The 14439-nt window shown below is 39.9% G+C and overlaps 1 long non-coding RNA gene across 4 annotated transcripts in view; it reads right to left on the minus strand.

The window, feature by feature from the left end:
- Positions 1-5661: 5661 nt before the first annotated feature.
- Positions 5662-14439, minus strand: part of LOC122189676 — a 76977-nt gene continuing 68199 nt past the window's right edge. For 3 of the 4 annotated variants that reach the window (XR_006181926.1, XR_006181924.1, XR_006181923.1), the window contains one exon: positions 5662-5875. This is a non-coding gene — a long non-coding RNA (uncharacterized LOC122189676). Of the gene's footprint in view, positions 5876-9793; positions 9850-14439 lie in introns of all 4 variants that reach the window. The other variant, XR_006181925.1, reaches the window with a different exon arrangement.

Genomic DNA, 14439 nt, shown 5'->3' on the forward strand with positions numbered 1-14439 from the left:
TATTGGAAGCTGAGGGCTGTTCACAGGCATTGCCAACTGTAGACTTCATTGCCCTGGTGTAGACATCATTGCACTGACCACTTCCAAGGGAGAAGGTAGCCTTCATCCATCTATTACAAACGATGTAAGGTACTCATAACTCTTGGAAAAAGAAAAATCCCTCTACTACCAGGTGTCCTGCTGTCCTGGGTAGTTATAGGTTTATCAGGTCTAAAACATGAATTGCAGGTGATAAGGGAGTACAGCTGATTTCAATGGGGCTTAAAGCAGGACCGTTAGAGCACTCAGAGGAGCCCACACCAAAAATTAAGGAGGCCTTGTGCATGCCATCATTGGCCCTTTTAGCTTCATTTGCTTTTCTCAATGAAGAAAGAAGGGACAGATGTGTTAAAACTGTAACTTAAAATCACTTTTCGTAGACTCATAGAATCTTTAGAGTTGGAAGGAATCCTTAAAGATCCTCTAGTCCAGCTCCCCTGCAGCGAACAGGGACACGCACAGGTAAATCAGGTTGCCCAGGGCTTGATCCAGCTTCGCCTTGAAAGTCTACAGGGACAGGGCATCAACTATATCTCTAGGCACCCTATTCCAGCCTCATTACTCTCACTGTAAAAGACTTATTGTATCCAATTGTAGCCTTTCATTCTTCTTTCCTTTTCTGCGTTCTTGTGTGCATACACACACACACACACACCCCTTATATTTACTTGATCCTCCAAGGGAAAAAAAACAAACAAACAGCCAATTAAAAAACAATATGCAGAACACCAAGAAAAGCTAAGGGAAAAAAAGAAAAAGAAAAAATCCTACACTAAGTGCATTAATACCTTAACAGGATTTGTACTTACAGATGAGCTTCATAAGTGAATAGGAATCCTGCAGCGTTATGAGTGAGAAGATGCATTTAAAAATATGTTTCTCACTCTCCAGATTTGTATTCTCTAGCTACACGTGCAGAAGTTCAGAAGAAATGTCTGCATTTGAAGACAGCTGGTTAAAACTTCCTAAAATTAACATCTTACAAATGAGATGTATTTGCATATGAAAAAGCAATACTGACGAACAGTTAGCACCGTGCATCAAATGCAAACTCTGAGTTCAACACAACAGAAAACCATGAAAAATTCTGATTTGAGCAATATACCAAGGAACTCAGAGCTTGATCCAGAGCATCCACTGATAACAAGGCTCATGTTTACTGCAATGGGCTTTCAATCATGTCCCACTGGAATCTGATTACCTCCCACAGAAAATGGACCTTTCTCTCCACAGTCCGCTGCAGCTGTCTGCAGCTACAGCTGTGCAGCCTCACAGAGTCTTTCTACAGAAATCTACATTAATTTCTGATTCAAATTTGTCATGTCCCTTGTTCTCACTCTCTATTCTAGATCATATTAAATGCACAAGCACTGAAGTATATTCGAGCATTTTCCAGGAGTTGCGAGCATAGCAAGCTGAACCCAAAGTAGTGAAAAAATTCAGTGTGATTTCCAGAAAACCATTCTTCAAATTAGACAATTAATTCTATGCTCCTATAACAAGGAAGAATATCAACTTTTTAATACCAAATACCTGGCATGGCACCCAGCACTTGCACAAACTACACCCTCCAGGCAAATTCCAAACTTCTCAAGTTTATTTGGAATCTTCATACCCTTTCATGGTGCTTAGCTTTTCCTCAGTTCAAGCTGTTCAACTCACACTATTTCCAAAACTGCCTTTTCTCACAAAACCTACTTTCAACTGTGCTTCTGCAACAAATCCTCCCACCAACCCTTCCTTCCCAAGCTTCCACTGCAGTTTCTCCCCAGAGTAGTAGAATCAGTTTATTTTTGCCTTAGCAGCCTTCCCGTCAGTTTGTGTACATCCATGAAGAACCCAAAGCAGCAGGCTGGCACAAACCCAGCTGAGCTTCTCTACTCCATTTCCAGCAACTGCATTTTTGTGCAAGCAAAGCAACACTGCTTGAAAGTCATGCTAGCTGCAAGAGCAAACTAGAAGTCTTTAAGCAAAGATGCTTTGGAGGTCAGCCTGAGGGGAAAGGCCATAGTTTTATTTTAGGAGTAAGGTTTTGAGAAATAATCTACATGTGGACAAAACATGGGTCTCCGTGGTTGTAACTGAACCAGATCTGCTCACTGAAAATCAGGCTCCCTGTAGATGCGGAACTCCTCTGAGTACCAGAGATGGAGCTCCAAAGCGAAGTTTTGCCCAAAGCAAGGAAGGCTAAGTGAAATCCTCCATCACGACCTAGAAATCACTATCTGCTTCTCTCACTGGAGTGGTAGAGACTATTCGATTATAGGAGGCAACCCTCATGTTTCATTACGTTGGCCCACAATGTCAGAGGCAGATGTTGGCGGTATGGCAGTAGAAGTAGAACCTTTCTGCCAACATTCCATTACATTTTGTTGGCATACGACAAAAGGCAGCAGAGCGGGCAATCTGACCAAATACTACCTGACCTGGAAGTGTGTATGAAGCAAAGGTGCATCATTAAAGTCCCGCATGCAGAAAAAAATTGCCCCCATTGACATACACTAATATTTGCTGAAAGATTCTGGAGACCAACGAGTGGATATAAGCACAGTAAGGCAGTGGGTGGTGCATTCAACAGTGCTGACAGCAGTGTAAAAGACAAACCACACTCCAGACAGTCACATACACAGATGTCACAGTACAAAACGAAGAGCATCCCAATCAGCTGATCTTCTTGAATCAGTGGATAACCCAGAAGTTGTGTATGGAGCTGAATATTGGTTTCAATGCCTTGAAAACAATGGTCACAATATTGGAATACGACAAGTTTGCAGCAAGTGAATCCTACAAATGCTCACACAGGAACAGAAAGAACACAGTATACGAGTTTGTCAATATGAGGCTGAAGGTGACAGTTTATTGGATTGCATCATTAGTAGTGATAAGATGTTGTGACACTGACAGAGCTGAAGGCTCAAACTTCCAGAGTCAGGCAAGAGAAGACAACGACCTCTCCTCTTGCCACAAAATGATGCCAGGCCCCATACCAGTCTGAGGACTGAGGTGCACTGTGCACCTTGTGGCTGGATCATCCTGCAGCACTCCCATTATAGTCTAGATTTGGCACCTATTGACTTCCCTCTGTTCAACCTGATGAAACATGGACTGCACGGGCAACATTTTCCTAGCAATGATGCAACAGCGTGTCACCTCTGCTGGTGTAGATTTTTAAAAACACAGCACGCAGGCTCTTGTTCACCGCTAAGGAAAAGGCATAATCAGTGGTGGTGACTACGTTGAAAACAGTGTTATAGCTCAGGATTTGTTCCATCAAATACTGTTCTCTTTGTATCAGTTGTAGTTGCCATAGAAATAAATAGGTTGCTCCAAAAGTAATGTCTCCTAAGTATTATGTGCATGCAACACAATGGAAAGCACAGCCATTACAGCAGAGCAGCAAGACCCCAGGCTAGAGGAAGGGAGAATTTTTTCAAACACAAAAGCTAAAGGCACAGAAATAAAGAAAAGAAGCTGCTTACCTCCAGAAAGCCTCATGTAAGCTGAGATTCCTAGGAAGATACCCTTGCCTCCATTGCCAGCCCTTAAATGAGGGCTTCACCCCTTCTGGTTACTCAGGTGCATTGCATATACCTGAGCTCCCCTGGTTTGGCCCTGCACTCCCACCAGGTGCTCCATCACTGCTTCAAGCCTTGACTTAGCATTTCCACTACAAAACAAACAATTTTGGATTTAGGAGTTTCACTTGTATTGTAACAGATTTAGATTCTTCTTTTCTTTGATTCAGACAAAATGCCTCTTATTCTAATTGTTTGAGAATTTCTGAGCCAAAACCATTTCACATTTTTATTTAACTAAATGATCAGCCACGTTGTTTTAGTTTCCTTAATTGGGTAGCTAATGGTGAACAGAAATAAACTGTCTTAAGGAGATAGCTTACCTCTGCATCAAGTCTGATATGAAAAACCAAATATTTTTGCAAAACGTCATTAAATCTCAAAACATTAAAAAAAAATTTTTTTTTAATTGTTCACACAAGCTACTGCTAAGAAAGAGTAACAAAGCAAAAGAATAATAAAGTGCACACTGGTCAAGTAATCATTAAGAGGTTGTGTGTCATTTGGGATACAGCTAATGGAGCAACTGTCAGACAGAGAGATGAGCTAGGTACCCCATTTTGTGTTCTCTGCTTTAGTTGTAACGTTATGCTCTAAAACCCAGCAGTAATCTGTAAGAAAGGCAATTAAGCTTGCCCAAGAGCAAATGTATTTTCCTGGCTCTGCAACATGCTTCACTTGTTATAGCCCATTTTAACAAGCCCATTCAGCTGCATTTAGTCTTCAGAGATGTCAAATGGACTTTTACTCTGGCTACATAGACATTGTTCAAGATCATACATTACGGACAGTACCTCAGTACCACTAAGCCACTGCTGTAGCAGTGACTATTTTGTAATGTAAAAACCCAGCTGTCTGCTGCTATGTGATAAGTGCTAAAAATGGTACGCTGCAATCCAAGCTCCTGTAGCATTATAGCCAAGAGAGGATTACAAATGGAATGACTGTTGTAAGGGCAGGCTATATACAGTTGCACATATGCACTCCAGCGATTCCTAGCATGGAAAAGGAGAACAGCATTTTCACTTTCAAGAAAAATTTCTCTCTAGGGTGTACTACTGGTACTTTGCTGCCAATTACTGCTTTCTGGCAATGAAGAAAGACCGTATGCTCATAGGCCATGGCATTTGATTAACAACTATAATATGGAGTCACCTGAGGAAGGAGCTGGGTCACTAACACGAGCTCAAAAGAATCAATAGCTGCAGTGTTGTTTCTCCATAATATTTTATACGAAAGCAAGGGAAGTGGGTTAGAAGAGAAAGGAATTACAACTGGAGAAAAATGATCAGAGCTGTTTTTAGATAGTTCCTCAGAGAGGAGGCAATTGAGATCTGTTGCTTTTGGGGGCTCTTCCCTACCTCCCCACAACAGCCTCCATCAGGTTACAATTACTAAAGTAGACCTAATCCATGCAAAGAGAAAGATGACATTCACAGGCAAGCATAGGGATATCTGAACTGAAACATCTGCAGCCTCACAAACTGAATATCAGACAAGTATGTAAATGGAATTATACTCACGGGAAACATCAAGAACATCCCAATAATCTCAGAGGGGCTAGGGTTGATGTACAGCCCTGCTGTTAGCTTGTGATCTTTCTTGTAGTTTAACAACCCAACATGCTGAAGTGGTAATTAGGAGAAAGAATTATCGGCATCTTTATGCATGCTCTCTTTATGAAAGAAGCTCACAAGTGCACATACAGAAGTTTGATTTAGTAAGTTTGAAGAATACGGACCAGTTGGTACAATTTTATGCATGTTCATCCAGCTTCCAAATAAACCAGATAGGCAGGTAAAATGAAGTATCTAAGGCCAAAACTGGTCCCTAAGACTGCATAAAAGCCACGCTTTATTGCCAGCTTTCTCACATTTACTACAGAATACACAGATATTTGGACCAAGGTAGTACACCTGAGCCACTGCAATGTATTATTTTCTGCAAGACAGAGAAGGCTGGGTGAGGTTTACAGACTGAGACATGACAGATTCCTGGGGCACGAGCTTTTCTCACAAAGATTTATTTTTCTGTAGCTACAGACACTACAAAAGATGAACCCAGAAGAAAACTCAGAAATTCTTGCATTTCTGGCTTGGATGGGAGGTTTGAAACAGCTAGCTCAAAGCATCCAATATTTAGGACCAAACCTCAAAAGAGCAACAATCAATGCCTTCTCCCCGAGCACTGCTTGAAGACTTGCTCTTCAAGATAATCCCCTTCCTCTGCATTCCTGTTCCAATCTTACCCAAATCTAGAGGCTGGAAAAAGAAAAAAAAAAAAAATGGGATGACACAATTTGATTCTAATAATATGATCTTCTAAGAAGTACAGGCAATAGAATCAAAGCACAAAAATAAATGTCAGCTGGTTAGTGAGGCACAAGGGCATTTAAGGAGTATCTCCAACTGACAAATCCCTGTTACAGCTTCCAAATAAAAACTAATTGACCCCCCAAAGAAAAAATCTCCCCCCCCAAGAAAAAAAAAAAAAAAAAAAAAAAACCAAGCAACTAAACTGGCAAGAATTAATCCAAAGGTCTGTAGTAGTTCTCTTTGTGAAGTGTATTTAGGGGCAAGATGAGTTTAAGGATGGAGTTGTAGCACCAGCTGAATTCAGGAGAAAATAAAGGAAGGGAAGCAGGACAGCATTAAAAGATGTATCGATGCAGCTCTTCAAAACAGAATCAGTCTATGCCACAAAGCAGCATTAAGACGGAGAACCCAATGCAGGGAATCCTGGCCAAAGTACTAATGGGCCCCATTAACAGGAGATCAGGCACTGGCTGCCACGTAATTTTGGGTTTTGTAAAATATCTTTTATTTTGAAGACAGGTGTGTTAGATCTTCTAAATTAGGTAGTCAGAAACATACAAGTATGAAAAATAACATCTTGAAGTTATATAGCGGATACAGGAGGTTAATAGCAGGGAGAACTCCCAAGTTCAAGGACCTGATTATCCCCACTGCAGCATACTCTAAGACTACGTTGGACAAGATCCTTGGAGAAGGTCACTATAGCTGTGCAATTCCCATTATAACATTAGATGAAAAGAACAGCAACCCCCCAGCAGGATAAAAAAAAAAAAGAATGTGATCTGCAGCATCTTCTTTCCACAATGCACACCTCCCCTCACTTTACCACAGACATATAATGATTAAGGGATCTCAGCGATAGACCATCAGCCAGAACACCATAATGATAAAAATCCTGTAAAATGTCACTGACTCTCCAGGAGAGCTGGGAAGAAAACAAAAAAATGTGCCTTGTTTTGTTCTGCCTAGTGACATGTTTATTTCCAAGAGCTACAGTGGCATTGTTGACCATGTGTGCTAACAGCAAGGCAATCCTCTCAGGCATTCAAGACAGCGCACGGAGATTATAACTGTCAAGGAAAAATACTCCTTGTGCTACATAATGCATCAAACATTTGGTGCGCTCTTGTTTGCTTCCCTCTAGGATGACATAATAGGATACTTTTTCAAGGCAGGCACCAGCACTGAGGTTAATGGTTGTTCTGTAAATATTCACGATATTTAGCCCTTTAACTTGAGAGCCAGCTAATGACATGGTCAAAGATATTAAGTTAATTGTTTTCACTAGCAAGAAACGCAGAATCTGGCATTGTTTCCTACAAATGGCTCTTATACTTTGCATATCAAACTCGGTGTCAAACAGACTATCGTTTGTGTCAGCCAGTTTCTACACGTTCTACTAAAAGTTAGCATCCTGCAAAATAAAGCCACCTGGGCAGGAGGAGGAGCTAGAAAGGAGGCATACAGCTGTCTTCCTCGAGCTGTGCAGATAGCCACCCTCACCACAAAGGGACTGAATTTAAGTGTTAGCAGAAAAAAAAAATGGCTAAAATTAATTTCCCCACTTCTCAAAGTACATTGCCTCCCTCACAAGCTTCAAAGCCACAGGTTGTTTCATTGACCCTTTTTCCCTTACACGTAGAAGAAAATTCATGAGGTTCATGTGACTTTAATAACTTAATTAAGATGAAAAATGAGATTGAAGAGCATTGCAGACTCGGTTCAGACTGTTCTTCTATCTTTGTTTTATCTAACCATCTTTGTCCAAGGAAACAGACTAAAATTTTCCCGGGATTGAGTACTTCATGAGGTCAAAAGACAACGTAATTACTGTTTCATTGCTTTGTTTCCTCTATTCACTTAGAACTTCATACAGACACACGACTCTGCAATGAAAAATCCAAACAAAATTGACTCAACATTTTTTTGAACCCAAAAAATGCAGCTGATTGAAGCTTCCTGTAACTACCAAGTTGATCCACATTAAAGTAGGATAAAACTACAACTCTCAAATTTGGAGTAAAATACCAAATGCACTGAAATTTGAGTGGTTATAGTGTCATATTTAGCAGACTTGGCTTCTACACAAGCCACTCAAACAAGGCAGGTATAAGGCCTTCAAATCTAAAGCAAATTTGTTAAAGAGTGAGGTGACTGAGTTCTGATGGAAGTAAAAAAAAATTATATATATATTATATATATATTATATATATATATCAGTGGCCAAAAACACACATACAAGAACAGAAAGTACTGCTGTGTAAAACACCATTAACTAGTTAGTAGGGTGACTGAAGAACTGCTTTCCAGGTCCAACTGGACATCAGGAACTGGGGCTTTTTTGGATTACACACAAAAAAAACCAACCAAACAGAAAAGCGTAGCATTAAATTTTTTTCCCTAAAGAAACTCTACACATTCTTGATTAAAAAGCTTTAAGTAGCATTCCTAAGAGATTGCCAATATTTAAAAATATGTGAGACAGAATGATCTCTGAAATTCAACTATCAAATTTCTTCCTCTCGTGCTTTATGTTGACACCTTTCTCTTGGCCCTCTCTCCTTCCAAGAACAATCTACAAAATACACTTCAAGTCAGTGTGGTTTCTGCTCTTTAAGGCATCCAATTTTAACCTAGCCAGACAGCTCATCTCAAAATACATTTAAAGTAATCTAATAACTAATTTACAGTAAGTCATTTGGAAGTTGCAACATGCCAACAGTCATTACGCTGAAGGCCTTGATATTGTACAGTTTTCTCATTTTAAGAAACATAGGAAGTAACTGGCAGCCTAGAGTGGGCTGAGATAAACTGGACACACAGCACTGAGAACTTTACTCCCATGTTTCAGAGTTCATTAAATCCGTAAGGTACTTATCATCTAACTATTCCTTCCTTTGACTTCTGTGAAGAGCTGAATCCAACTTCATGCTGATGAAGCTTTGCTGCAAGTAATACAACTCTGAGGTCTCCCAGTCGCTTCTTTACACTTCCTGTCATTTTTACCAGCGTGCATGAAGTGCTAGCGCATAGATGTATGAGAAAGGCTTGTTATCAGGTGTGGTTTAATCCCTCTGTCCACAGACTAACACAGTCTTCTGTGACAAAGGTACAAATCAAACCCCATCTCCCAGCCTTGGTAGGGCAATCACTACTGAACAGGATTAAGCCAGGTCAAGTTTAGATACAACTTTCTCACACCCGATGCTTTTTAATTATCTTTCCCTTTGCTAAAGATACCTGTCCCTACACAGAAGAGACAGAATGAATACCCTTCACGAATCTCAGTGCCAGTCTTGGCAGAAACAACCACTGAGGGCTGAGCTTCATTAAAGGAGCAAACATAACAAACAAACAAAAACCCACCCTTTCCCAGAAAAACAATGACTCCGGATCACCCTATTCACATTCACTGTGTGTTTGTTTTGAAAATACTCCAAAAGGGGTATGGTTACTTATGCCAACATTGCCAAATGCTCGATTACACAAATACTACCATCTGGAGGGAGAAGAAAAAAAAGAAAAAAAAGAAAAAAAAAAAAAAAGGATTTACAGGCTGTTTAGCCATAAAGAACTACATTTTAACTCTGAGATATGCACGTATGCGTCTGGGAGTTTCAGCTGGAGAGTCCACACAGCCCTAAGATGGGGGAGCTCCCACAGCTTCTGAAGCTGACTGATGGGGTGACCACCAGAGCGATTTCCAGAAATAGTGGGCAAAAATCTTCACCAACTCATTTCCTTGAAATAGAGCTGGATTCCTGGCACAAGAGCATTTGTCCTCTCATGTGGAGATGCAATACTCTCTCAGGGATTCTGGGCACACTAATAGAAAACATTTTCACCCCACCACCGGCCACTTACATGTAGCATTTCATATTTTAAGGAACTTCATACTCATTCCAGGTAACACCATGCTCCTGCAAAGCCAAAAATGATTTTCAGGAACGTTCCAGCATACGCTATTTAGACAGAATGCTCCTCAGCGTAGGTATTTTGAGCACCAAGGCAAAATGTTAAGCAATTCTTCTGAAATACTTCAAAACAAGTAGGAGAGTTCACAGAACTAAAAAGAACACCCAAACAACAAACCACTGTAGAATATTACAATATTCAGGCATCAGGCATATTGCTGCTAACTGTATGTATATTTGATGTAAAGCAGACTTGAACAAGAAAAGATTGCCAACGCACTGCTAAGTAATACTTAGAATGTGTAAATAAGTATCTTTGAAAGGAACTGCATCAATATGTCAAGCACGTCCTGCATTTGGATTATACTGGGCTGGGGGGTAGTACTGATGACATCAAAGTTTACACCTCCAGATACCTCTGGACCCTTGAGCTTAAGCAGAAAAGAAACTAAAGTAGTAAAGAAACAGAACCAAAGCATAGGGAAAGAGTCAGCACAGCTGTGGTGATTTGGACTTCTAGGAAGAGCACATTTTAGTGCATTCGATATGAACACAACATCACTTTTGCATTACCCTGGGTCACTGCAAAGAAGGAGCCACACAACCTCTGGCATCAAATATTGAGTCTCTGCCATTCACTTCTATTTTGTTTACACCTTGATCTTTTTTTATTCTGCAGCTCATTTCATCTTTTGAAGTCTTTGTTACTATGGAAACAGATACAGTATTGGCCTCCACACAGCCTGGTGACACCTTAGAGCAAAAAAGAATTAACACAAGAATCTAGGGAAAAAAGGACAAGGATTCATAATCATGAAGGACTGTAGGACAGTCCACTGTCCCCCCTTTAGTTCCGTAATTCCCTGCTGATAAAGCCAAAAAGGCTAGCTTATGCAGTTTAAATAAGTGGTTTTGGCTAGTGATATAGGGGAATCCTCATGCACGCACTTAACCATGGTAGAAAATAAGTTTGTGCCACCTCCGCAATTGGAATCAACCTATAGCAGGGCATGGCACAGACACTGCTGGAGGAAAAAGACCTTTGTGCACTCTGATACCATACTAGCAAATGGAATTTGCCCTGAATTGATCTTTGGCATTCAAACTACAAGCAAGACACTGCTCAGGTCAACACCATAAAACTTTCACATGATTTTGCAGTCAGGTTTTTATCTGTGGCCCTCTTTCTTTACAGGAATAAACCACCACGTATGCTGTATACACAGCCAGCTGCCTCAATCCTGAATAGTAGCCACTGAAAAACCTGGCCACAGACAGAAATCCAGCTCCATTTCCTAAACAAGCCTGAGGTGCACCCTATGGAGCTTAGAAAGAAAATCAGACAGTTAATTGGAAGAGAAGCTGGTCTTGATTACTGGCAATGAGATCCTGCTGCAGCTATGGAAAAGGAAGTTAAGTTTAACGGATAAAACCCCGTGTTAATATTACAGTCCATTTACTACATAATTCTATCACTTTATAGATGACTATCAAATAAGATTCTTTTGAGAAGAACAGAAAAAATACTTTTATTCTCTGTAAACTGATTATTTCAAAGCATAGAGACAAAGTCTATACTTTTTTTTATCTAAGAGATGTAATGATGCTTAGGAAGGCTAATGTACTACATCCTGTTTTCCTTCCATCCCTGTATTTTTTCCCCAGTGTGATTTCTCATTGTCCAGCACTAAAACAAGTGTTTAATGTCACATACCTTTCTACAATGAAACACTTTATTACTGCATTTCAGAGCTGTCTGTTCAAAGGTAATGGATTTTAAGGTATATTTATTACCTTTCACTATATATGCCACTTTTCTTAAAGTTCTTTTTCACTGTTACTAATTTCTAGTCTGGAAAAAATCCCCTGAGCCTTCCTGCAATACCAATATACTGAATCTTATTAACTAGTGATGCATTTTGTCTCAGGAAAAGAACTGATTTTTTTTTAAATCCCCTTTGACTTCACTGTAAAGTTGGACTGAACAAGAAATACAGATATGAATGTGAGATGCTGGTAGAATCTGGAAACACTACAGAAGTCATTCACCTGCCTTTAACATTTAAGTGAAAATCTCCATCAGCATGTAGAAATTCTTGGTTTAGTTGGTTGAATTGGGCACTTGCCTACCTAAAGATGGAAATCATTCCTGAACAGTGGGCAGGAGAAATCCCATCCCGCTTCTCAAAAATACAAGCATGCACTGCAGGAGATGAGTGCTCTTCAAGTAACTCTTCTTTTTGCAATACGGGAGGAAGGAACAACTCCAGAAAAAAAAAAAAAAAGTTTAAGAAATCACAGCTGGAGATATGAGCTGAAATCCATCTTTCTCATAAGGATCCAATCATACTGCTCTACAGAGGCTGTTTTATGATCCTCCATCACACCCCCAGTGGATTTATTGCCACATACTTATCAACTGGAGAGTTGTATATGCTTTCTTCATCAAACTGCTAGAGCAACAAATACTTTGTAAACAGCCGTAATAGAGACAAACACTTAGAGCAGGTTGGCTATCAGTGGCAGTTATCTTACAAAGAGCTGAACTTGGTCAGAACTAGAAAACCTCTTCAGTCTTAGCAAAGTCTGTTCTATTAGGAGAGCTGAGTATCTGTTAGCACTAGTTTCAAATATACAATAACTAATTTCTGTGATTGGATTCTATTTAAAATTGTACGATCCTATTTCACAGTGAATGGGAATGTCACAACTGTGAAAAAAATCAGGTTTACACATTAACCTCTTTCATGAAATCAGGAGAAAAGCAGGGCATATTTTCCAAAGCAGTGAGCAGTATCATAGATTGAGCATCACTTGTATTACTCTCGTATGGCTTTGTAACTTCTCCAAAGGTACAGAAGTTATAAAATTAGTTCAGTGAACTTCATACATAGGAAACAAATGTCTGCCCGAAAAGCTTTATTTCGTCTCAGAAGTGATGTTACTCTTTTAAAGCAACACTCTGAGCGCAGGATAAGTGGCATCTCTCACTATAAGCTATGGTAGGTATGCAGACAGCAATCTCAGCTAATTGAAAGATAGGCATCTAACCTAAAACTGAGATGAATCAGACTTAGGAAGACTATTTCAGAAGGCATCATAGACTCACAGGACAAAACCTTTATTGCTGCTAGCAATAAGAATACTCTGAAGGTACCAGTGGTTTTAAGAGTTTGAAAAACAAACTAACCTTGTACTGCTGAGTGAAAATAGACAGAAACCTCACTCCAGGCTTTTTACAAAACTATGTTTTCTGGAAACATGAGAGCTTTGCTCTGAAAGTAATGCCTCCTCTGTTTGATTATGTCAGTCCACAATGCAAGAGGCAGATGTTGATGGTATGGCAGTAGATGCTGAATCTTCCCACCAATATTCCACTACATGTCGTTGCTGTGTGACAGATGGCAGCAGAGTGGCAGAATGACAAAGTGGTACCTGACATGGACATGCAAATGAAGCAAAGATGTGTCACTGAATTCCTCCACGTGGAAAAAATTGCACTCATTGACATTAATGGATTCTTGCTGAACATTTCTGGAGGATCAAACAGCGGATGTGAACACAGTGAGGTAGCAGGTGGTGCATTTCAGCAGTGCTGACAGTGACCATGAGTCACCTCCACTGGTGCAGACTTTCACCAGTGCAGCATGCAGGTTCTTGTCCATTGCCAGCAAACATGCATAATTAATGGTGGTGATGACATTGAAAAATAGTATTTTGTAGCGGAGAATTTGCTCTATCAAACTGTTAACTGTGCTCTGTATCTCCCGTGTATTCCACAGAAATAAGTAGGAGGCATTACTTTCAGAGCAACCTACATACAGTAATATGAGCAAGTTTGCAATCTAAGAGCAAGAGCAAGCATAGAAAACAGGGCTGTAAGGGTTTTTAGGAGAACATCTAATTCATCTCTTGCATCAGAAGTCACGTGCTGTCTTAAACCTGGATCAGTCTATGATTCCACTTTCAGTATCTTCAGTACTAAAACTCCCATAGCATCCTTAGGCAAGTTATCCTTGTGCTTCATTCATTACAACAACTGCTAGGAAGAATTTCTTACTGTTAAATCTGAATCATTCTTAAATCTACCCCCCATCTACTTGATCTTCTAAATACTATACTGTCTTCTCTTTTACATCACCCTTGTACGTGTTTAAGCAGTCCTGTTGTGTGTTCCTTTAATCACACTTTGGAAGATGCAATCCTAGTTCTGTCAATCAGTTCTTGATCGTCAGACTAGATAAGAGAGCTCTCCTCTTGGAGCTCTCCAGTGTGTAGTGCAGTTTGCTGCAAATGCATGTTCTTCCAATTAAGGCAATTTCATCTGAACCAAATTGCTATTCAGATAAGCCATGAAGATTATTTTATCAACTCAGAAGTATTCACTACTGATTCAAGTGACCTTTTCCATAAAGAGGAATATAAACGCAGAGTACCTCTAAGTCAATAAAACAATAATAGGTTTCCTCTCTAATTTTTGCTGGATTCCAGTTCCACTACCTTAAAAATACCAAGGAATAAAACAGCACAGCATGATCATATAGAAGCATTACAAAAGGATCAAGATGGCTCAAGTGATGGAACAGTCTACTTGCT

Source organism: Lagopus leucura, unplaced genomic scaffold (genome assembly GCF_019238085.1).
Source record: "Lagopus leucura isolate 7727_CA_CO unplaced genomic scaffold, USGS_WTPT01 Super-Scaffold_100157, whole genome shotgun sequence".
In the NCBI taxonomy this organism is placed as follows: Eukaryota; Metazoa; Chordata; class Aves; order Galliformes; family Phasianidae; genus Lagopus; species Lagopus leucura.